This window comes from Oncorhynchus keta, chromosome 5, assembly GCF_023373465.1.
Source record: "Oncorhynchus keta strain PuntledgeMale-10-30-2019 chromosome 5, Oket_V2, whole genome shotgun sequence".
Classification (NCBI taxonomy): domain Eukaryota; kingdom Metazoa; phylum Chordata; class Actinopteri; order Salmoniformes; family Salmonidae; genus Oncorhynchus; species Oncorhynchus keta.
The window spans coordinates 9,508,924-9,519,067 of NC_068425.1; positions in this window are offsets into that span (position 1 = coordinate 9,508,924).

Sequence of the window (10,144 nt, forward strand, 5' to 3'; positions counted from 1 at the left end):
AATCTGCTACTCATTCGTTTACATAACACCTTTGTTTTTACATTCAACAGGTTGTTGATGGCCTAATCTTATAGCTGCTGGCGCGAAACACTTTCTAGAACTGTTCCATAACTCCTTTGAACAGAGTGAGTCCGACACAGTGGATAATGGACTTTGCTGATACCAGAGAGAAAACACAGTCTTCGTCCAAATGGCACCCTACAGAGGCTTGTCCTTGGTGGTGATTGGCTGGTGTTTGGGAGTGGAGGAAGCGGAGGATAGGGAGTGAAACAGTGGAGGAAGTGTCCACCCCCTTCAGACGGGCAGAGACAAGCAGCATGGCTAAATTGACTAAACAGACTTACAGACATACAGACACACACACACTCTCTTTCAATTGACTTGTAGCCCGTTGTAGCTGAAAGGAATTATGATTATTATATAGAGTAGGATATACATTAGTCACAAGACTTCTCTCACAATGAAGTCTTTGTCGCGCGGGGACGAAGACCAAACAAACATGTAACAAAAACACAGGGTTGAAACCCAAACAAAAGAGAGAGGAGTACCTCGAATAAATACACACGCGCACAATGGTTAACCCTCATGACCTGTAATCATCTGCGCAATCCATAAGGGCACGAAAGCCCAAAACACAGGTACTCACACGCACCAATGGACATAGTAACAATAATCAACCCCCCCAATGGAAACCAAAGGGCACACATATACAAATACTAATCAGTGGAAATAGGGGACAGGTGTGTGTGATGAAAGTTCCGGAGGGATCCGTGACAGTCTTCATTATAAAGTCCAAAGGCAGACTTTAAGGACAGAAGCTTTGAAATGGACACAACCTTTAACTCATCTGAACGAATGGAGAGGAAAAAGTGAAGAGGGAGGAGAACAGAGAGAAAAGAAAGAGTGGAGAGGGTCACCTGAGCTCAGGGACAGAAGTGCAGCGTAGGCTTTGGGAGGATTAGTCCATGTCTGCGTCCCAAATGGCCCATAGGGCTCTGTTTAAAAATATTGCACTATGAAGGGGAATGGGGTGCTATTTGGCACGCAGCCAACACAGGCCTCAGTGGGATTTAGCACTCCTATGAGTAGAGGGTTCAGACAAACGGATGTAGGATAGTTGGAGGCACCCACCCACCAAGCACTAATTTCTCCACCAACGCCACAAAGGGAGGAGATTCGACCAGGGGAATTTGATTTTCCCTACTTGAGGTGCACGCCTGAAGCGACCTGCGTGGAGGGATCTCTAGCCTCTGGTAATGAATTCCACACTGCGTTCGCCCACTCAGAATTTAGGCTAAAGCCTGACCTGATCCACACGATCCAACCTTTTCATTTAGCAGCATAAAGAGTCTGTAAGTGTGTGTGTGTGTGTGTGTGTGTGTGTGTGTGTGTGTGTGTGTGTGTGTGTGTGTGTGTGTGTGTGTGTGTGTGTGTGTGTGTGTGTGTGTGTGTGTGTGTGTGTGTATCTATTTGCTCACACTCTTAAATACTACACTTCTTCCACTGGCTCAGCAGAGGACAAGTCACCCAATCATACTACAACAATGAATAGCCTCATTACAATAAGAGGAAAGGGACGAGTGACCGGGACTGAGCTCAATCGACACCTCTTCAGAAGATGATTACAATACACTCTAATATCCCGGTCACAGACCACATGCACTTAACAAAGATGACATACTGTATGAACGAATCGATGCACCACACAAGAGCGCATTACTCTCATATGCAGATGTAGGCTCTTCATTTGATCACCCTGTTCCAGGAGAACTTTCCTGCATTGAAGAAAATGTTTAACTTGTAGAGTATTTGAGATTTAAAAATCAGGCTAGAAGATACTCTGGACCTATGCACATCACACATTCTTATTTGTCCTCAAAAGTCTGATTCAAAGGTCTGTCAGAACTCGCTACATGCTAATAATAAGGATATTGAAGACCTTTCCTGTGCGCCATCATTTCCTGCTCCTTATTGTGATGTCTTATTCAGGAGGGTCAGAGGTTATTTAGGTTGTTTAGGTAAAGATCTGTCCCAGAGATAACACCTCCACTGGGTAAAAATACCAGGAGCATGAATACTTTGTTTGCGTCAAAAATGGCACCCTATTCCCTATTCAGTACACTACTTTTGACCAGGGCCCATAGGGAATAGGGTGCCATTTGGGAAGCATTTTTGGCATGGTGACGTACAGCACAGTGAGATTAAAGAACCGTCTCCCTTTAGATTGTCTTGTCTGCTCTGCCCCCGAGTCTGTTTGTCGGGCTCACTGTCAATATCACTGCTTTCCTCCCACAGCTTCAGTCCTTGGCTTTGATCATGGAGAGAAGTGCCTAGAGAAAGTCTACACACCCCTCGTACAGTCTTCATATTTTGCTGCCTTAAAATGTCATCGAAAAAGAGATTGTATTCATTTTATTTCCTACTGATCTACACAACCTACTCCACAATTTCAGTGAAAGACAAATGATAGAAAATGTTCCAATTCACTAAGCAATATAAAATGAGGATGTATTTCTTCACACCCCAGAGTTAATACTTGGTGGAAGCACCTTTGGCAGCCATTACAGCTGTGAATCATTTTGAATAAGATTCCTACCAACCTTGCACAGCGTTTTAAGGCAGCAAAATGAGAAGACTGTCAAAGACAGACTTACACTAGGCACTGTATGTATTTTAATCACAAGAATTATATTTTAAAAAATGTAGCTGCATTGGAATTATAGTTAATTAGGCAACTTCTGAACACATCGATACACTGAATACACACACACACACACGCACACACACACACACACACGCACGCACGCACACACACACACACACACACACACACACACACACACACACACACACACACACACACACACACACACACACACACAAACATATATAAAAACACACTTACAAATTGTGCTTTAATGTCACCAAGTGGGAGGGAGTTATTCCACTGCTCCCGTAGATTGACGTGTTGAGACGGAGATTGAACAGCCATCACATTAGTTTGTCTACAAAGGGATGTGTGCCGGGTGGAGCAACCACATCCACAAAACCTCTACGTTTTGCAAATTTGTAACACATAATATGAATTTTAATTCATAACATATCATACAAAATGGGTGATGGATATTCACAATTTAATACATACCATACTAAATAGAGTGTCCCGGAATTACGTACAGAATCATTTTAAATGATCTGAAACCGGTTTGAGATAACTTGTTAACAGTCTAACCAGCTCTGCTACGGCAAGCAAAATGGTCAGAGTGAGACGTTCTCCCATTTGTGGGAGTAACTAGCAAGCGTACACGGGACAATATTTTCATGTTGCACACCTTTTAGTTCTCATTAAATGCTTTCAGTATTTTTTATATAAACATTTTTACAATTGGTTTGAGGTTTTTAAGCCATTGAAATGTGGAACTTTTAAATGTAAGAATAATGTTTGTAGGTGTGTCCAAACTTTTGACTAGTTCTGTATGTACATTGTGTAATGTATTGATGGTCACTAACTAGCCACATAGAGATATCCAACATCGAACTCATTTTACCATGTTCAGTGTGCGTCCCAAGAGAGAATTTATGAACTAACACCCACATGTTATTTGGAATTACTTGCAATCAAACCCAACCCTGAAATATGCCAAGAAGTCGGAGACATCCTCAATCCTCTAAATCTCAGACATTCTAGTATTGTAAAATACTGACTTTATGACCAAAGTTACCCTATTTACACTTTTCAGTCAATTTGGGGACTAGAATAGATTACTACCAATGCCACATAGGCTGTTTTCAACCAAGTTTTTGGTTTTCCGGTTTAGTTCCTTTTTAAACAATTGCTTGCTGAAGTGTACAATCTGCCAGTGTGAGTCTGAATGAATCACGAGTGTGAAGAAGGGGGAGGAAGGGAGAGATGTCACACATAAACATGCACTTCATACTAGTGGAGGCTCCTCAGAGGAGGAAGGGTAGGACCCCTCCTCAGTGAAAGAAAAAATTGAATCAAAAAAGTTTTTAAGATAAATCTTGACTAAGATAAAACTATACTAAAGATATTCATGTCACCAAATAATTGATTAAAACACACATTTTTGCAATGAAGGTCTACAGTAGCCTCAGCAGCACTCTGTAGTGTAGCACCATGGTGTAACGGTGGAGAGCTTGCTTCAGTCCTCCTCTGGGTACATTGACTTCAATACAAAACCTAGGAGGCTCATGGTTCTCTCCCTTCCATAGACTTACACAGTAATTATGACAACTTCCGGAGAACGTACTCCAACCGATCAGAGTTCTTGCAGCATGAACTGACATGTTGTCCACCCAATCAAACGATCAGAGAATTAATCTAGTACTGAAAGCATAAGCTACAGCTCTCTAGCACTGCAGTGTATACAATGTGGTTAGTAGTTGACTCAAACAGAGAAAGACAATAGTTGAACATTTTTTATCAAATTAATTTATTCCAAAATTAAGGAGAAGCAGGAGAGACAGAGAGAGCTAGCTATAGTTGGTTGTATTTTTTCAAACTTTCATTCTCACTTAGCTAGCGAATTCAGCTAGCTAGTGTAGCCTACCCAAACACCTGGCTCAAACATAGAGGGATGCAATGTTAGCTAGCTGGCTATGGCTATCCAACATTGGAACTCATTCAAGTCAAGGTTTTATTAATTTATTGCCACCTGAGCCTGCCGGTGTAACTGCTAAACTGCTTGCTGACTGTTCGATGTACTGTATTATTGTAGTGGGTTTACTAATACGTTAGTTATAGTAGATATGTTAACATGACAATAATGTAGGCCGTGTGTAGCGGTTAGCGGTAATGATATGAAGGTTTGGCTTGGAAAGTGTTTTTCACCTGGTTACAGACAGCTAATGTGTTGTACACTAAAGTCCACAAGCGTAGGGAAAATGAGGGGAAGAGAGCACGTAGAAAGTTGCAAGAAGCAATTATATATAAAATGAGCAAAGTGATCCAGCTGTTTTTATGTCACTGCTGTGAAATGGAACTGTGTTTGCGTGTCATCAGGGGTGCATTAATTCTGCCGATTCTGTTGAAAAACGTTTCTTAAACTGAAGCAAATGGAAAGAAATGGGGATAAACATATCTGTCCAATAGAAACTCACATTTGCAACTGTTGGACTAATGATTACACCCTAGATCAACTAGATGCAGGCAAGACTATGCAGGCGATATTGAATGTGTCACAGTCTGTCACCTTGATTGCTCAAAATTCTCTTGACCTGTTCACATACGTTGTGAACTTTCATTCATAGGCTAGGTTGTAGCAACCTCATGATGGGTACATGTAGTAGCATAAACCTATCAATGTTACAGTGAGCCAGGGCAATGGAATATGAATGGCAGTCATACAAAATGCTGTAATAGAAATAAGATGTATCATCCTCCCTCATAAAGGGCACCATCCGCCACTGCTTCACACACACCATATGGAGGAGGAAGGAAAGGATCTCTCTCTCTCTCACACACACACACACACACACACACACACACACACACACACACACACACACACACACACACACACACACACACACACACACACACACACACACACACACACACACACACACACACACACACACACACAGGCACACGCAGGCACACGCAGGCACACAGAGGGCCAATTATGTCAACCCTCACCACAACAATTCTAGCTGCAACATTCCTCAAGCGGAAACAAACGAAACGACAGCTTCCGTCCAACGACACGACAGTCACCATGGCAATCTGGGAGCCTGTCTGCCCTGCAGTGATGGAGGTTTATCCCTAATTTTGCAGTCAGTTTTCGAATGGGTGGCCAGTAATTAACTGGTCCTCTCAAAATCTAAGAGCATTGTATTTGGTACAAATCATTCCAGACCTCCAGTTCTAGACCTCAGCTGAATCTGGTAACGAATGGTGCAGCTGTTGAGCAAGTTGAGGTGACTCAATTACTTGGTATAACCTAAGATTATAAACTGTCATGGTCAAAACATATTGATTCAATGGTTGTAAAGATTTCTTTCTATTTGCTATTCTAAATTGTAGCTTGAACTTGGCTGAACCTCCCATACTTCAGCTCTGATTAGGGCTAGATGTAAAACCTAAAGCTAAGCAAAACCTAATGGAAACAGCCAAGAAATGATTACAAAAAACCCCACATAAACCAGATCAATGCAAATCTACTCTTACAGAAAAAGTAGTAGTGCATTACTGGTCTCATTGATTAAAACATAACATAGTCAATGAAAATCTAGGAGACTGGTACGTTTGGTACATAAGACAGAAGGTTACTTAAGGCAAAAATGAAATTAGTGTGGTTGATCGAGGTGGATGAGTAGTTGTATAACGCTAACATCTAAAAACCCAAAGGCTGGGTGTTTGAGTCTTAACTTGAGCATTTTAACTAATTATCACATTTTTGCAACCACTCTACTTATTCACTTTTAGCTACTTTGCAACTACTTAGCATGTTAGCTAACCCTTCCCCTAACCCGAACCCTAACCTTAGCCCTTTAACCCTAACCTTAACCCCTAGCCTAGTTAATGTTAGCCACTTAGCTAACATTAGTGTTTGCCACCTAGCCAACGTTAGCCACAACAGATCGTAATTCGTAATATATCATACGAAATGGATGATGGACATCCACAAATTATCCAATACATAATACGATACCAAACATGACACATACCACTTATTTGAGTGTCCTGGATTTGTACAATATGACGTCTACTCCTGAGTCCAGGCTGACATACTTGGTCAAAAGTATATGCATTAGCCTAGTGATTAGAGCGTTGGGCTCGTCTTCGGGAAATTGCAAGTTCAAACCCCCGAGCTGACAAGGTACAAATCTGTCGTTCTGCCCCTGAACAGGCAGTTAACCCACTGTTCCTAGGCCGTCATTGAAAATAAGAATTTGTTCTTAACTGACTTGCCTAGTTAAATAAAGGTAAAAAAATATATATATATATAGGGAATAGGGTGCCATTTGGGATGCAATCTGTTTGTATCACACAGGTCTCTGGGGATGTACAGATCCACTCAGCATAAACAGATCACAGATCGAACTAACCAATCAATACCTGTCTTACTGATGCACCTCAAACTGGTACGAAACACCACCGGAGAAGGGTAATCCCTCTCCACTCTGCAGGGGTCTGCAGGCACCTCAGGGTTATGGAGGAGGGATGTATGTGTTTCTGGTGGAATTTTTATGTGAGCGAGGCAGAGTTGACCATGGCCTCAGTTCACCTCACATCGATTGCAGGGCACACTGTCTTTGTTAATCACACACACACACACACACACACACACACACACACACACACACACACACACACACACACACACACACACACACACACACACACACACACACACACACACACACACACACACACACACACACACACACACACACACACATAAACACATCACAACACACACCCCCCAGGATAAATGTTACATTTGAATAATGCCCTCAAGGTACCTGAGACAAACAGTAGCCATAAAAAGATAGTACTTTTTACATCAAATTGACCTCTAGTCCCAATACGGTACAAATCAATCTCAAATTCACACAGACCAATAAAACTACTGTCTCAAAACACGGCAGCTTTATACCTGTTATCTACTGGAGAGATCTCTGGACATATTTTACTTTTTCTGAAGTACATAACATCCTGCAGAGCATCCTCGACCAATGGAGTGGACCGACTCCAATGAAATGACTGGAAATCCAACAAGCCTGCAGGTAGCACCACTCAAAATGTCCACCTGGACAGCTGGCTGACTGGGGATGTGTTACGAAAATGGAAACAACGCCAGGGATAGAAGAGAGATGACTTGACAGACACTCATGCACACAATCCTTCCTGCCTCACACACACACACACACACACACACACACACACACACACACACACACGTTTGTTTTACTATCCTTGTAGGGACCAAACAAAATCCTATTTTCCCTAACCTCTAACCCTAAGCCTAACTCTAACCCTTAACCTAACCCCAAACCTAACCCTAACCCCAAACCTAACTAATTCTAACCCTAACCCTAATTGTCTTCCTAACCCTAAACCTAACCCCTAAGCCTAAAATGAAATTTTTCCTTGTGGGGAACAGCAACATTTTCCTTGACAACATGAATGAGAATTGTTTGGTCCCAACAAGGATAGTAAAACTAGACACACACACACTTTTGTTTTACTATCCTTGCAGGGACCAAACAATTCCCATTCAATAATTACTGCGTAGGTCTATGGAAGCGGAAGAGAACCATGAGCCTCCTAGGTTTGGTTTTGAAGTCAATGTACCCAGAGGTGGAGAGAAACTAGCTTTTTAATGTTTACATTGTTTTTCTTAAATTCATTGAGGAGAATGGTCCTGAAGAGCCCCCACTGTCCTAAACATAACCCCTAAGCTAAAAATAGCCTTTTCCCTTGTGGGGACCGGCAAATTGATCTTACACATGTGTAATTGACAAGAAAAATCGAAAGAATTTCGAAAAACGGTCCAGAAAGCACTTTTTTAAGGGGTGATAAGATTTTACTATCCATTTACATTTAAGTCATTTAGCAGACGCTTGTGAGGACTTCAGCCCCCCACACACACACACACACACAGACACACACACGACACACACACACACAGACACACACACGCACACACACACACACACACACACACACACACACACACACACACACACACACACACACACACACACACACACACACACACACACACACACACACACACACACACACACACACACACATACTCAAAAATGCTCACAGCAAACGAAATAACAAAATGTGCTGTTATCCCGAATACTGGTATTAGTAGCAGGATTTCCAACAGCACATCTGTCTTACTGGAAGATACCTGGACTGTCATCAGAATACCAAACCTTACAACAACAACAAAAAACATGAAAAATCATCTGAACAATCACTACTGTGTTCCAATGGCACGTTGTGTTAGCTAATCCAAGTTCATCATTTTAAAAGGCTAATTTATCATTAGAAAACTATTTTGTAATGTTAGCACAGCTGAAACCCGTTGTACTGATTTAAGAAGCAATAAAACTGGCCTTCTTTAGACTAGTTGAGTATCTGAAGCATGAGCATTTGTGGGTTCGATTACAAGCTCAAAATTGCCAGAAACAAAGACCTTTCTTCTGAAAGTTCTGAGAAATTAAGGCTATTCCATGCGAGAAATTGCCAAGAAACTGCCAAGAAACTGAAGATCTCATACAACGCTGTGTACTACTCCCTTCACAGAACAGCGCAAACTGGCTCTAACCATAATAGAAAGAGGAGTGGGAGGCCCCAGTGCATTAGAGTGTCTAGTTTGAGAAACAGACGCCTCACAAGTCACTCAACTGGCAGCTTCATTAGATAGTACCCGCAAAACACCAGTCTCAATGTCAACAGTGATGAGGCGACTCCGGGATGCCGACCTTCTAGAGTTTCTCTGTCCAGTGTCTGTGTTCTTTTGTCCATCTTAATCTTTTATTTCTATTGGCCAGTCTGAGATATTGCTTCTTCTTTGCAACTCTGCCAAGAAGGCCAGCATCCCAGAGACACCTCTTCACTGTTGACGTTGAGACTGGTGTTTGGATTAGCTAACACAACGTGCCACTGGAACACAGGAGTGATGGTTGCTGATAATGGGCCTCTGTAAGCCTATGTAGGTATTCCATAACAAAAATCTGCCGTTTCCAGCTACAATAGTCATTTGCAACATTAACAATGTCTACACTGTTTTTCTGATCAATTTGATGTTATTTTAATGGACACAAAATTAGCTTTTCATTCAAACATTTCTTTCAGACATTTCTAAGTGAGCCCAAACTTTTGAACGGTAGTGTATATTCCACATATGACATTTTCACATGAGTCAGACGAGTGTTTTTCAGAAACGTGTGAAGTTTCACATGTAAAAAAAATATCCACCTTACATGTTTTTTTCACTTGACATTTTTCACAATTTCCAGCCACATCTGGTCTTCCATCCAGGGACTGACCCTACTTAGCTTCAAATGCAAACCAGCCGAGGGATGCAGGGTGCTGTGTTTCCGGATTGAGTGTGCCCATACTTGCTCCTGGAATCCATAGAATACACTATTGATCCAA